The sequence below is a fragment of the Biomphalaria glabrata genome, chromosome 7 (assembly GCF_947242115.1).
Source record: "Biomphalaria glabrata chromosome 7, xgBioGlab47.1, whole genome shotgun sequence".
Taxonomy (NCBI): domain Eukaryota; kingdom Metazoa; phylum Mollusca; class Gastropoda; family Planorbidae; genus Biomphalaria; species Biomphalaria glabrata.
The window spans coordinates 35,123,696-35,140,556 of record NC_074717.1 but is presented as its reverse complement, the minus strand read 5'-3'; the positions used below and the strand labels follow the sequence as shown (position 1 = coordinate 35,140,556).

The window sequence follows — 16,861 nt, the reverse complement described above, 5'->3', positions numbered from 1 at the left end:
ACCAATAGAGACATCAGTGCTTGTTTAGAGACATCACTGCTTGTTTAGAGACACCACACCAGTGCTTGTTTAGAGACACCAGCGCTTGTTTAGAGACACCAGCGCTTGTTTAGAGACACTCGCGCTTGTTTAGAGACACCAGCGCTTGTTTAGAGACACCAGCGCTTGTTTAGAGACACCAGCGCTTGTTTAGAGACACCAGCGCTTGTTTAGAGACACCAGCGCTTGTTTAGAGACATCACTGCTTGTTTAGAGACACCAGTGCTTGTTTAGAGACACCAGCGCTTGTTTAGAGACACCAGCGCTTGTTTAGAGACATCACTGCTTGTTTAGAGACACCAGCGCTTGTTTAGAGACATCACTGCTTGTTTAGAGACATCACTGCTTGTTTAGAGACACCAGCGCTTGTTTAGAGACACCAGCGCTTGTTTAGAGACACCAGCGCTTGTTTAGAGACACTCGCGCTTGTTTAGACACCCGCGCTTGTTTAGAGACACCAGCGCTTGTTTAGAGACATCACTGCTTGTTTAGAGACACCAGAGCTTGTTTAGAGACACCAGCGCTTGTTTAGAGACATCACTGCTTGTTTAGAGACACCAGTGCTTGTTTAGAGACACCAGCGCTTGTTTAGAGACACTCGCGCTTGTTTAGAGACACCAGTGCTTGTTTAGAGACACCAGCGCTTGTTTAGAGACATCACTGCTTGTTTAGAGACACCAGCGCTTGTTTAGAGACACCAGCGCTTGTTTAGAGACATCACTGCTTGTTTAGAGACACCAGCGCTTGTTTAGAGACATCACTGCTTGTTTAGAGACATCACTGCTTGTTTAGAGACACCAGCGCTTGTTTAGAGACACCAGCGCTTGTTTGACTGCAATCTGATGAGGAATTAGTGGTTTGGCTTGCTTCCCTTCCATTCGACAAAACACAGATCTATGTTGGCGAGATCAAACTGACATTACTCGATGTTGGAATAGTCAATCTCTTTAATTGAAGTATGCACCGTGTTCCCCCTCACTCCCCCCCCCCTCCATTTTTCTCCTCCAAAGCACAATGACCTCTGTGCAATGCACTTGTCATTTGAAACAAGTCTTAAAACTTTGTTTCCTGGGAGATAGCGAAATGGGAGACCAACACGGGCACTAACCCCTCCCGTTTTGCAAGCAATAGTCCATGATTGTTCTCTCCCCTTCAGCTTGTTGCCTTTCCCTATCATCTTCATCATCTTCCACATCCTCATGTTAGACACCTTATTTATATAGGTTAGTTATTTTAGTTATTTAGCGACGCACCATAGTAGACGCATATTGAACGGGACTAGTGACGTTTGGGATATGTTGGGTTAGAGACCGGAAAATCAGTTAGCGTTAGAACACTCCAGGGTAACGACGTGTTTAGTGACAGAGACTTCTACTGTGGCCTTTTATCATAATAAATATATATTAACTTGTTCATCATCGTTGACTACATCTCTTCACCTGTTACAATTGATGTGCCAGTTCTTGTTTGTGTTGTTGGTCAACTACACGTAATACACCCGAACAATTACACCCAAACGATTGCAGAGTAATTGGTTGACTTCAAGACAGCCTGAACTAGCAACATCACAGTGGCGACCCCCGACGCCCGAAGCCCGAACCTCGAAGCCCGACGAACATCGAACCGGACCTCGAAGCAGAACGTTTACTCAGGTGAGGGTCGTGCACTCGAAGTTATAAGATTTCATCGGAGTACGGCTGAACACAGCAGCATCGCAGAGTGACTTTGTTCTGGATCTACATACAGTCGTCGCCTGTTTGATCGCACGTTCAACGAGCCGTTAACTCAGGGTGACCTTCGTCAGGACCGTAATCATCGCAACGCCTGATCTTCATATGCTGAACCGACCTACAACCAGAGAAACCGTTCATTCATAACGGGTGAGAGATCGTTAGTGAACCTGTTGGACATATTTTTTCTTCGTCATAGGAGCCACATTGAGTATCAAGTTTTACCTCGTCAGTTTCGAGAAGGACAGTTTGCCCGCTGTCAGAAGTATTGTGAGTACTACAAGTTTGGTAGCTAACTAAATCGAAATCGCTCTGTCGTCTTACCCTTGGAGAGATTCTTGTGGAGCAGTTTGCTCATTGAACCGGTTGCTTGCCACGTTTATAACGGTCACTGTGTTTAACCTTTGGAAGGTTAGTGAAGTAATCTTTATCAGTACTGAACATTGATCTATCTAGTATTCGTCGGTCTAGACCATACCTAGACTTGTTAGCAGTGAAGTTGTGGAAACAGCTACATCCACTTAATTTCGTTGAAAACCGTTAGTCGTATAACGGAACGTCGTCGGAGGTGACCTTGGTCTTACCTAGTCTACATTGGACAGTTTGGTTTATTGAAGCAGAGTACAACAGCAAACTTCGTCGTACTACCAGAGTAGCAGCAGAAGCAGTGAACTATTTTAGAGAACCGTTATTCGTCAGCCCAGATCAAGTCATCGTCGAGAAAGTCGTTATTCGTCAGCCCAGATCAAGTCATCGTCAAGAAAGCCGTTATTCGTCAGCCCAGATCAAGTCATCGTCAAGAAATTCGTTATTCGTCAGTCGTCCAGATCAAGTTGCCGTCAAGAGACTGTTATTTGTCAGTAGTCGTCTACACAAGTCAAGTCATCGCCAGAAGAACCGTTAACCTATTCGTCAGTAACTGTGTACACAAAGTCGTCGGAACTACACATACGGTCATCAACAGTCGTCGAAGAAACTGGAACATTTTGCTGTGGCATATCAGGACATCTGTGGCATTACGTGGGATACTGGTAGCACCGGAGAACAGAGTCAGAACTGGAAGAGAGGCAGTGGAATTTGTTGTGATCTAACATATTCGGGAGTCCGAACAAAGGGATCTTTCTTATCAAAAGCTAAGTGCCATTTTTCTTATTAGTATATGTTTAGATTGCCCTTAGAAATAGATTTTGTCTAAATTTGGTACGTTAGCCTGAGTAAAATCAGGTGGTGCGCCTTAAAACCCGTCGGGGTAGAAGACGTAATTTAGATGAAAAGCTATATTATACGTTTAGGATTGTAATTTGTTTTGTTTGTGTAAACGTCATATCCGTTGTTGCCTGGTTACTTCGTGACGTTATCATTGTGTGCCATATTGTCACATCCCAACCCATAGTGATAGTCTCATTTAATTATTTCATTTGTTTATATTATTTTAAATTATTTATTTTTATTAATTTAATTAGATCTGTATTTTTTTTTCACTTAATGATAGAAAGTGCGGGTAGGATTCTTTCATTGTGAATCAGACTAAAATAATTTTAGTTTGAGCGGTTAAAATCAAATATGATTTTGCCATGAGAATAATGCCGAAACTGGCTATGTAGTCAAACACTATCGTCTGGCTAAATTTAGATCTGCAAATTGTTGTACATCTCTTTGGTACAATTTAATCATCTAGACTCTAATTTGAAATATTATTAATTGAAAGATGAATGAAGGTAGTACATTCTAGATATATATATCTTGTTGAAGATATATTTGACATTGTATACACATATTTGTTTCGTATGGTTAAATAGAACCATAATCTAATCTAGATCTAGACTCTAGACAGTCCTTGAATTTACTCTAGACACTTCACTGTGACTTCAGTCATACCGGATTTTAAAATTGATCATAGTTATTCATACTAGATCTAAAAGTCATAGTGCTCTTGATAACTATAGATCTAAATAGTATTATTATACATACTATAATATACTAGATTTAAATTTGTGTGTAATACTGGACCTAATATACAGATTTGAATATAACCATAATAACTCAGACTAGATTTACACATTTACTAAATCTATAGATAGAGACATAACACTTAAAACTGGTATAAAAGTGTGTAAAAACTTTTAAAGTATAGCCATAACCAATATAGGCTAAGTAAAAATATATATAAAATATAAAACACAATGGCTACATCATCATATGTGGACCTTAAGGAGGTTAAGGAAACAGCTATGCAGGATGGAAAGGCCATGGAGTTAAAAGGAAAAGACTTAGCCGCTTATGTACAGCAAGTTGTGAGGGAAGAAATGGAACGTCAAGATAAAATAAGAAGGGAAAAAGAAGAGATAGAAAGACAAGAAGAACATCAAAGACAAGAGATAGAGAGGCAAGAAAGGATCAGAAAGGAAGAATATGAAAAGCAAAAAGAAGACCAAGAAAGGCAGAGAGAGCATGAAGCTAAAATGGAGAAGATGAGATTGGACGCAGCACAAGCCAGAGCCCAAACTGAACAAAGAAATAACACAAATAACTCAAATAATTATACCACTCAAAGAGACAACCCTAATTCACAGACATGGCTAAAGAGAAAGATACAAAGTTTTGATGAACAGAAGGATGACATTGGTGATTTCCTGAAAAGATATGAGGCAAAAATGTCTACATTTAATATGCCTGAAGAAGAATGGTCTGAAATACTGATAGACTTTGTTCATGGTCAAGCTCTAACAATATGCCAAAATCATGACCATCATATTGATGATAGCTATCAGGTTTTAAAAAGAGAGTTATTAAATGCATATGGTCATAATGCTACAACTTTTAGAAAGAAATACTTTGACAATATACCATCATTAGGAATAGAACCCCAAACTACCATTAATATGGAAAAGGATTTTTTCAATAAGTGGGTAAAATTAGAAAAAGTGAATAACTCTTATGAAGGATTAAAAAATTTTATTCTAGTGGACAACTTTGTAAATAAATGTGATCCTCAGTTACAATCTTTTATTAGAGAAAGAAACCCAAAAACTATAGATGAAATAACAGAAATAATGAGAGTATACAAAAATGCCTATCCAAATAAACCATTTTCTGATAGGGATAAAAGCAAAGTAGATTTAATAGGATACACCAAAGAAAATGTTGATAGAAGTAGAAATAGAAACAGATCAAATAGTGGAAATAGAAAATATAGTGAAATAACCTGTTTTAAATGTCAAGGAAAAGGTCATATAGCAGCTAACTGTAGAAGAGGGAATAGCAGGTCTGGAAGTAGAAATAGATACAATGAACAAAATAACAGTAGATATAGGAGTAGAGATAGGAATGACAGGGGAAATTATAGAAATAGGAGTTACAGTAGGGAATACAAAAGTAAAGGTACAGATAGGATATATTTCATGGAAGGAAATAGGAACAATTTTGCAGTGTACCCAGGGTTTGTAGATAGAATTCCAGTGGAATTAATCAGGGATTCAGGTTGTAACACTTTGGCAGTAAAAACTAAATTTGTCAAACCTCATTGGTATAAAGGGTTTACTAAGAAAGTAGAATTAGCAGATGGCACTGTAAGGGAATTTAAAGCTATAAGGGTATACATTGAAACTCCATTTTTCACTGGTTATTGTGATGGCATTGCAATACCAGAAATGAGATATGATATGTTAGTAGGAAACATAAAAGGAGTTAAAGAATGTTCAAGAAAAGAATTAGAAGACTGGCAAAACAAATACAAAAACATAAGACAAAATCATGAAAACATAGAAACACAAAATATAACAAGTATGATAATAACAAGATCAATGGATAAACAAAGTAAGAAACAGGAAAATACAATAAATGTAATAAGTAATGATAAAGAAAAAGAAACCAGTAATGTAATACAAATAGAAAATACAGATGTTAAGGAAAGAGAGATAGAAAATGAAACACAAAATAGTCTTGAAACACAAATATCTCAAAGTGAAAAAGAAACAACACCCACATTTGCATTAGAACAAATGAATGACAATATTATTGGGAAAATTTATTCAAGAATATTAGATAAAAACAATAATAATCCAATGGAGAAATTTTGTATAGAGAATAAAATATTATTTAGACAAACAAGTAAGGATAACAAGAAAATAAAACAACTTGTCTTACCACAGAAATATTGGAAAGATGTTTTAATCATGACACATGATAATAATTTAGCAGCACATAGGGGAGTAAAGAAATGTTATAGGAATTTGTCAAAACAAGTATTTTGGCCCAAAATGAAAGCAACAATCAACAAATACATAAACTCATGTGACATATGTCAAAAGAGATCTAACAAAAGCCTAGTGAATAAAGCACCTATTCAAGAAATGGATGAACCTACAGCACCATTTCAGAAAGTATCTATTGATTTAATAGGTCCTTTAATTCAAACTGAAAATAATAACAAATACATTTTAACAGTAATAGACATGTTTAGTAGATACCCAGAGGCAATCCCATTATCAAATACAAGTGCAGAAAATATCATTAATGCCATAACTCAAAAAGTAATTACAAGACATGGTATACCTAAAATTATATTGAGTGATCAGGGATCTCAGTTTAAGTCAGAACAATTTAAGAAATGGACTAAACAATACAATATACAACACATATACTCTTCGGTTTACCACCCGGAGAGTAACGGTTTATGTGAACGATATGGTGGATCATTAAAAAGATCACTAACAAAGATAATTCAGAATAATCAGAACAAGTGGGATCATTACATTAACTATGTACTATTTGCTCATAGAAACAACATCCATGAAGCAACACAATTTTCACCATATGAAATAATACATGGAAGAAAACCCAGAGATGAATTAGATGTTTTTAAAGAAAATCTAATAGGCAATGAGAATAAATTAAATAATGACAGTGAAACAACAATCACAACAGAATTGAAAGAAATATGGACTCAAGCATATAACAACAATAAGAAGTACAAACAAAGTGCTCATGAGAATATAAATAAGAAAAGACAATTGAAAACACTAGAAGTAGGAAACAATGTATTAATATTGATAAATGACCTGAAAAATAAAATTGGTAAACAATGGAAAGGTCCATTTAAGGTGATAAAACAAATTAGTGATGTGAATTATCAAATTGAAATAAATGGGAAAATTAAAACATATCACATAAATAATTTGAAACTGTATCATGATAGAGAAGATGAGTTGATACAAAACATTCAGGAGGAAATAGAAAATAAATTTTCAGAAAGAGAAGAATGCTTGATGATAATAACAAATGAAAATCATAATGAAAATGATATTAAGGAAATACCTGTAATAGAAACAAAAGAGAATCAAACTTGGCAAAAGATTAATCTTAATAATCTAACTAAGGAAAAGTCAAAAGATATAACTAAAATAATACAGGAATACAAAGAAATTTTTTCCAGCATACCAGGAAAAACTAATATTATTAAACATGACATTAAAGTAACAGACTCAAAACCTATCAAGCTTAAGCCATATAGAATACCGCTACATTTACAAGACAAAGTAAAGAAAGAAATAGACAATTTACTAGAATCAGGTATAATTGAACCATCAACATCTCCTTATGCTTCACCAATTGTGATAGCCAAAAAGAAGAATGGAGATATAAGGTTATGTATTGATTATAGGAAACTTAACAACATCACAGAATTTGACCCATATCCAATGCCAAATATAGAGGATATTTTACATAAATTAAATGGAGCAAAATTTTTTACTAAATTAGATTTAACTAAAGGTTATTGGCAAATACCTTTAACAGAAAATGCAAAACCTTACACAGCATTTGTAACACCATATGGTATTTTTCAATGGAATTATATGAGTTTTGGATTAGTAAATGCACCTGCCACATTTAATAGAATGATGAACATGATAATTGGAAACAAAGAAAATGTTATTTGCTATTTAGATGACATATGTATTTTTAATAATAGTTGGGAGGAACATTTGGTAGATGTAAAAGAAGTGTTCAAAATAATAAAAGAAAGTGGACTTACAATTCAAGCAGAAAAAGTAGAAATAGGATTGGAGGAAATAATTTTCTTAGGACATAAAGTAAATAACAACATGATTAGCCCTATTGAAGATAACATAAAGAAAGTACTTAATATTGAAATACCTACAACAAAAAGACAAATTAAAAGCATATTAGGAATAGTAAATTATTACAGAAAGTTTATAAAAAAACTTAGCAGAAATAGTGAATCCACTAAATGACTTACTTAAAAAAGGAAAACCTCAAAAAGTAGTTTGTAATGAGGAATGTGTGAAAGCTATTGACAGAATTAAAGATGTTTTTAGTCATGAACTAATATTAAGACTACCTGATAAAGACAAAATATTTTATGTCACAACTGATGCATCTGGTAATGCTATTGGTGGTTGTTTAATGCAGAACTATGATAACTTACATCCTATATTATATGTAAGTAGAAAATTGTCAGAGGCAGAGAAAAAATATAGTGTCATTGAAAGAGAAGCCTTAGCTGTAATATGGGTAATTACTAAGCTAGAGAGTTATCTAATAGGAAGGAAATTCATATTATTAACTGATCATAAACCTATTCAATATATACAGCAAAAGAGCATGAAAAACAGTCGTGTTTATAGATGGTTCTTAGCACTACAGGAGTATAAATTTGAAGTGAAAGCTATTAGTGGATCTGTGAATATTGTAGCTGATTTATTGTCTAGAATGACATTGAAGTGAAACAGTTTTGTAAATAAACTATGATTATATTGATTATGTAATATATATTAATATATTGACACCATTTATATGTTATGAAAAGGGAGATAAGTAAAGTTGATGTTAAGCATTTAAAAGTAAGTATGGATATTTTTTTTTGTGTGAATCATTTCATATATCATTGACGAAAGTTAGTTCTATGGAAAAGGGTGAGTATAAAAGAAAAATGGACAAAAGCGTATAAAAGGGTGGTAAGAAAAAAATGTATTGAATGTGTAAATAAAGTCTGTAATTGTTTTTTGAAATATTGTATTTTATCAGATTACTGCCAGTAAAGAACATTTGAGATGTGTAGGACATGCCCATAAGATGCCACATTTTCCTCCATGATGAACTGTGTACCAATGAAGATGATTCTGGAATGTTATGAACTGTTATGAACATTGACATGAATATGAGGAACTGTCAAGATGAAGATGTCAAGATGAAGAGATCAAGATTTTATGTTTGTGGTCTTCCCCTTAAATTGAAAATGCCCTTGTAAGACTTGACAGTAGTGGAAAAATATTGACATATTTTTTTTTCAAGGGGGGGAGGAATCTGTTAGACACCTTATTTATATAGGTTAGTTATTTTAGTTATTTAGCGACGCACCATAGTAGACGCATATTGAACGGGACTAGTGACGTTTGGGATATGTTGGGTTAGAGACCGGAAAATCAGTTAGCGTTAGAACACTCCAGGGTAACGACGTGTTTAGTGACAGAGACTTCTACTGTGGCCTTTTATCATAATAAATATATATTAACTTGTTCATCATCGTTGACTACATCTCTTCACCTGTTACAATTGATGTGCCAGTTCTTGTTTGTGTTGTTGGTCAACTACACGTAATACACCCGAACAATTACACCCAAACGATTGCAGAGTAATTGGTTGACTTCAAGACAGCCTGAACTAGCAACATCACACTCATTAACATTAAAACTATTTCGGAAGTTTTCCACGTGGCGCTAATAACTTTTAAGTGCGCGAAGGGATTACAGCATCTGAAAGCGTCTAATGCAGAAAAAACACCGTGTCCTCGAGACCTACAGATACGGACGGATTGGCGATCATACGCGAACTGTTAATCTGCTAGGAGTGAGGGGGGTGGGGTGGAGAGAGAGAAGAATGGAATGGTTTTTGGCCCTAAGTTTGAAGTCATGGCTCTGTGGTAAAGTCCAGGGGATAGCAATAAAGCTTAGTGTTGTCGTTTGAGTTACGTGCTTGGTAAATTGTTGTCCTGACATGTCAAGTGAACTAGAATTAACTCTTTTAATGGCAGCTGTGTGTGCGGGTACCGTGGGGGAGTGAAAAAAAAAAGTTCTTTTTTTTTATATGCATTCTATGACTAAGGAATGTTCCATATTATCGACTATCCCTCTCTTCCTAATAGACCCGTTTCCATAGTGGTACGATAGGCCCTTTTATATGATTGTCGAAATCTGTGGAAGTTGAAATTCAGATCAGACCACGTGATTTCAGCTGGTATAATAAATAAACCATTTTTCCTTACAGCATTATGGTCCAACATGATCAACTTAATTGTAAAGAATTGACTGTTATAGTTGTGGTAGAACATTATTTAAACATCTTTCGAGCTTGAGTTATTGTCTAGTCATTCCTTTCTCACTTTACCTTTTGTTTACTGATCAAAACAAAGATGACAAGATAAGTCCAGTGCTCATTCCTTTTCCTTTGTTGTTTTTATTTGTCACGCAAACTGATTTCTTAGCAATATCCATAGACTGGCCAATGATAATGAAAAACACTATGGATTAGGTGAAGGTGAAATCACTCCTCCACAAAAGAAAAGAAAATGATCTTCATAACTAAATACAACACTTTAGGTGTACCCAGTACATTCACGATTTTACCTCGGTACATAAAGAAGATTTGTACATCTAAATTATCATTCAATACAGTTTATTAGGTAAATCCTTCAGAACAGTAGTATAGATTTAGATCCAGATACTGAAGGGATTTATTTTTTGTTTCCATAGACTAGATCTGAAGGGGGAAAATATTTTTAAACTTATCATTCCGCATTGCCGAAATTAGCGCTTGATACTATACAAGTCATGCTCAGTATATATGTATACACAGTCGGAATTGGTTTGACGGACCAGACGTTTATTCGGAATAAATCCTGAAGTACTGTAACAAATCATATTATACAGTCGAATCCGGTTAATTGTACCAGCCTGTTATTAGGACCCAATGTGACCCGATTAACCGTGTTCGACTGTTAACATCTGTGGCAGTGTCATACTTTGTGACATCACATGAACTGTGTGTGTGAGTTGATTGATGGGAGACACCAAAGTGGATATTTCTAGAAAGTCAACTCACTGCACGTTGTACAGTCACAAAACTCGAGTCTTTAAAGTGAGTCCTTTATTGGTTATAGTGAACTCATTCTTTGACCTGAGATTCCGACAAGTAATATGTACATTTGTTTTGTTATATTTTTGTCACATACCTGTATATTAGGTTTCAATTGTTCATGAACTTCTTGCTACTCTTTTTTTTTATTGAATTAAATAGTGTTTAAAGCGTTAACTAAGCATGCTCTCTACTAACCCTAAATTTGATATATATTTCTTTTTGTTAACACCATTGTCATTGAGTTCCTCACTTCATGTAGTCTTTGGCTGCCCAATAGACACGGCCTGTGTTTGTGGACTTCATGTCATTTTAACACAAAATGTTTATATTCGTTTTCCTAGTGTAAACAATGTCCAGTGTGTGGTCTTCAAGCCAAAGGTTCTCACCCAGTTATTAAAAGCAAACTTCTATATCAAGACTTTGTGTTTTGTTTGACATTGGTTTAGTTATGCAGAGAAGAGAAGTTTGGATCAGTAGGTGTTTAATTTTAAAATCCACTTGTAACAAGCAAAACATACAAAATCCGTTTTTTTTTTAAAAACAAAACAAGATAAACATGAAAAATACTTTTTAAAAAAAACAAAGCTTACACGAAGTGTAATTGTACAATTAGTTTTAACAGTCACGTAATTAAATTTGTAATAGATCTAGACTATTCTAGACCAACAATAAATCTGTGTGATTAATAATATTTTTACCTATTGTTTTTTTTTAGTGCTATTTCATGCATTTAACTTTCTCACTACGCTATGATCATTGGGGGGGGGGGGGGGGGGAGGTAAGAAAGAAAAAGGTATCGGGGCTTGCTGGATTCTACCGTAGGCCTAATTGGTTTTTAAAAGCATTTACCAAAAAAAAAAATTAAAAAGGGGAAAGACCTGAATTCATATTCGTGGCTCATGCCACCTCGGGCGGACGTCTACCCACTGTTTGAGAGGTACTTATGACGAGAAGATTGTGTAGTTATATACATATTGTTTGTTTCCATTTAGAGCGGCGACCTATAAAGGGGACTAATTCAGTTTATACAACCACTTCAGTCAAGTACAATATCTTTCCCTAGTTCGTGATACCCAAACAAAATAATTCATTTCCAATATCTGATGAACTAATTGGTTAATTATTTCTTTTTACAGGTAAAAGAAATAGCTGTGCGAAATTTCAGCTTTATCCAAGAGATAGGCTGTCAAAGAAATAATGTTTCAAATCTTTTTGACCAGTCAGAGTGAGTTGATATAAATAGTGTATACGTTTTATTAAAAGTGGACATCAGTGGACACACGTCTTGATATCGAATCCTCAAGGCCGTGTTTATATAGATGCATTTTTTTTTTCAAATGACTTTGTATAAAATGTCTAAAACTTCATTACGGTGTAGTGAGAAGGTGACTAGTCAATCAGCTTTTTTTTTTCTGAGTAAGCGATTGAAAAAATGCCGCTAACTGGAAGCATTTTGAATGTTTCCCAGAAAAAAAAAGTATACAGTAGTTTACAAAAATAATAAAGGAAAGAGAAATGTTTATTTAGATTTATGTCATTACACATAGACTAATGTCATACGTATAGACTTACATTATTCACATACAAATTGGCTAGGCTTGTATCGAACTTGAGCCAATGGATTGGATTTACTTGACACATATAGACTTCCCCTTTCGCCATTCGCAGACATATATAAATAGATTTGAATCATTCGCATTATAATTATATAGATAGAACATTATTAGTACACATGGATATATGATCTATATATTACACACATATACATAGACTAGCATACCGCCTAATCTTTTGGGGCCAGGGGGTTTGGCATGAAAATGTTCAACGCAAGTCTCGAGTCTCTGCATAAACCCATCGAGTCCAATGGAACCAAACATCTGTGGCTTCATCATGCTTACGTTCCAAGGGGCCGAATAGCACAGTATCTCGTGCTGGACCCGCGGGCCGTGGTTTGGGCATCACTGCTAGAATACTATAACGCATCAACATCTAAACTAGACTAGACAATATCAGACAAACTTTTATTGCTGATATATATATATATATAAGTATGGATCTATTTATTTTTCACTACGCAGCGAATGTTTGACAAATTTTGAGAGCTTCACCATTGCATTCTTACAGATTTTTATCTGAGCTCTCTTCGGAGAAAATGAAGATGTTAAAGACAATAACAAACTCTAAATGGGCATCTTGCATTGACCAGTTGAGTCAGAGCCGTGGACTGTCAAGAGGAGGTAATTAGCGTGATTTAGAAGATTTCTCTCCCGTGGCAGCGACCCATTGGCTCGCTCTGGTATGGACAGCTTTTAATTGCTGTGATGGTCGCTGGCATTACAGGGAATCAGGGTCAGTAGGTCAAGCGGTCAAACGTTTTAATTGAAGACAAATCTTTTTTTTTTTTAGCCGTATTGAAAATGTTAAGCGTAGATGTAATGTACTAATAATATTTGTTTTGAAGGAACGCTTAGAAGTCTATAACTTGTAAGATAAGCGATAAATATGAAACAATTGTTTCACTATCAGAATTATGATTTAATGACGATTTTAAGTTTTGTCAATGGCCTTAGAAGTCTATAACTTGTAAGATAAGCGATAAATATGAAACAATTGTTTCACTATCAGAAAGTATGATTTAATAACGATTTTAAGTTTTGTCAATGGCCTTCGACACTATCTTCTTGATCCCTAACTTCTGTTGTGTGTGTGTGTCAGTATCTGCATCGAAGTGCACTCAGCTATACCACAGTATTCGCATTAGTAAATCCTTACAACGGTCAAGACTGATCAATTAAACTGACTAGTCGTAATTTTCATAAATTAAGAATGTTGTCTGCGCCAAGTTCTGAAATGTTTGCGATGTTAAATCAGCAACTGCAACATCAAAAATCAAAATTTTGTCTGGTCATCATAATAGTAGGAGAGGTAAGAACAATAATTAATAGAGAGGTGGAGATAGATAGATAGATAGATAGATAGATAGATAGATAGATAGATAGATAGATAGATAGATAGACAGATAGATAGATAGATAGATAGATAGATAGATACAGAGGCGTAGCTAGGTTGGGGAAAGAATTTGAAATTCCTCAGGGGGGCCCAAATGAGTGTTTTTTACAATAAATATTAAATGTTACGCAAAATGCAGGAGCCCCCAAAGAGCTTATGATGGCCAATTCCTATCTACACCACTAGATAGATAGATAGAGAGAGAGAGAGAGAGAGGTAGGTAGATAAATAGATATAGAAAGAGGTAGATAGGTGGATTGATTGGTTCATCGATCGATCGATATGGTAACTTTTAAAATCGTGCTGAAGTTCCTTGCCCATAGTTTCAAGCTACTTGTTTACTTCTAATCATCAGACCTTCGGTAGACCTGCTTTGAAATGTGATCAGTTACTGAAGTTAATATTCACAAACTATTGATCTTTTAAAATCTGATATTTTCTCATTAGGCAAAGTTATTGTACAAACATCACAGCTACCTGGCAATTTGTTTCCTAGATCTATATTGTTGGGTTTTTCTTCTTGCTTTTAGATATTTTTTTTCTGTTCGGACTTTTCTTTTTGTTTTATATTTTTAAAAAATAGTAAGCTTTTTTTTTTTCATCACCTTATTAGCATGAGGTCGATGTTGGAAGAAGTTAATGAAGCAAGTCAGGGGAAGAAAATAATGCCACTTGTCTTATGGTATTATTAACACTGGAGTTCGCTCCCTTTTCTCCGTCCCCCCCCCCCCACTCGCATGTATTTTTTTCTTCTCTCTCTCCCATATTCCCCTCGCCTCAGCCTCCTGCCTTAATGAAGGACTGAAGTTATTTTCTCTGCTGCAACTTTCTTTGTCATTATCTTGTGAAGAGTTGAAAAAGGTATGCTGGGAAGACCAAATGAATGATGGGAAAGGGGGGGGGGGGACATTCAGTAAGAAACGAAACAAAAAAAAATGTGCGTGTCATAAATTTAGGTATTTCGTTTCAGTACGCATTTATTTTTAATCTGCACAAAATTGGTCATCTATGAAATTCGGATTGGAAAACAAAAAAAAAAGAAAGAAAAAGAGGCTCATGAGAAAATTAGTTTAATGGTTGACATCCGGCTCAAAAAGAAGAGAGAGAAAAAAAATGACGAAATAATTACTATGGTCTTGTTGAAGAAATGGGGTTGGGTGGGGAACGCATGTAATAGGTAAATAATGAAATGAGAAAATGAATTGAAGTAGAAATATCAAATTGAAGATGAGACGAAGCGAAATAATGGAAGTAGACATTGCATGGTCTTAACTCATAATTATTAAGAAAATAGGTCTTTTTTTTTTTTTTTTTTTTTTTTGTTTTGTTCTAAATTTAAACTCGACTACTTTGTACTTGGACTGAACTTTGTTTCCTATTGGGTATCTCTTTTTAGCATAAGCACTATGTCAGTTTACAAAATTACATATGTGTACATTTATAGAAAGAGTGAAAAAAAAAGGGGGGGGGGGAGAGAAAGTATTACTTCTTGGAAAAGGAAAAAAAATCATTAAGATGTTATACAGAAGAAACAATTGACCATTAAGAACATTAAATATATTTGAAATACAAAATGTATGTATTGTTTTTATTATTTAATTATTTAATGAATTAATTTGTATAAGAATTAAAGAAGATACATTTTTTGGTGTTCGTGAAAATGTGTCTAGATCTTGCTAGTTCATATCAGTGCAATTACATGAACTGAAGACATTCCGAATAATTCCTAACCTTGGTTAGGCCAATAATGGAATATGCATCCTCTGTTTGGGACCCACCTCAACTAAAGAAAACATTAAGAAACTGGAATAAACACAAAATAGAGCAGTGAGATTCATAACAAACGAATATTCACATTTGACTAGAGTAACACCTTTAGTAAAATCACTAAATGTAGAAAGCCTTCAGGATAGAAGACTTAAAAGTAAAGTAGCAATTATAAATAAAACACTGAACCATAATCTTTAAATACAAAAACTAATGTTAATAAAATACTCAGAAAGACACAAAGATAAAGGCACATTCCTCGTCCCATATGCTAGGACAAATTTGTACAAATACTCCTTCTTCCCTAGTGCTATTAGAGCATGGAATGGGTTGCCTGAGCTAGCCAGGAAAACCAGTTAAAAAATCCAGAATTTTGGTCATTGGTTAATATGCATGACTAAATGCATGATGCGTAGGACGTAATGATCTTCTTTTTTGAAGTAGCGTCTGTATTATATAAGATAAGATAATTCCAATGCAGTTTAATAACGATAAGTACAAGATGGTTGCTAAATAACATTACGTCAGAATTCGTTACATTTCACTTTTTCAAAAGAAATGTTTATGTTTTTTTACGTTGTTTTTCTTTCAATGGATCTCTGTGGATCTCTATTAGTTATGGGCTGACGCATGTAGCCCCTTAGCGCCATGGTTACAACGCCAATAATATAAATAATGTTTAAGTAGGTGCTAAATGAATGAAATAAAGCAGTACACATGGACAACAGCTGGCCATCGTCTTCAGAAGGTATCCGATCTTGTGTACACAAACATTGTTCTAAGAATTACTAGATAAAGATTGTCAGGTCAGAACAACAGCTGCACGGTCTAGGTTTTATAGAGACATAGAGAAACATATATGTGAAGACGCTACAAATAATGATGTGAATACATTCTGACCTACAATAACAATTCTACCACAAGCATCTAAGTAGTTTTAAAGCAAGTTCTAATATGATTAATGGACCTTTCACCAATCGTAAACAAACAACATTTAGCCACGTGATAATATTGATAAAACAACGGAAAAAAAACTGTCACATAACAGCCTGTGTGTATTACGTAATTTGTATAGAAGAGATAGAGAATCACTTGACTAAATGTTGTTTGTTTACGATTGGTGAATGAGGTCCATTATGTTGCCCAGTGTTGTAGATTTG

At 34.8% G+C, this 16,861-nt stretch overlaps 1 long non-coding RNA gene across 1 annotated transcript; it reads left to right on the top strand.

The window, feature by feature from the left end:
- The first annotated feature begins 1,246 nt into the window (after positions 1-1,246).
- LOC129927332 (uncharacterized) lies at positions 1,247-9,309 on the top strand. The gene is made up of 2 exons (XR_008778966.1): positions 1,247-3,487; positions 8,817-9,309. It is a non-coding gene; the product is annotated as an uncharacterized LOC129927332 (long non-coding RNA).
- The last annotated feature ends 7,552 nt before the right edge of the window (positions 9,310-16,861 follow it).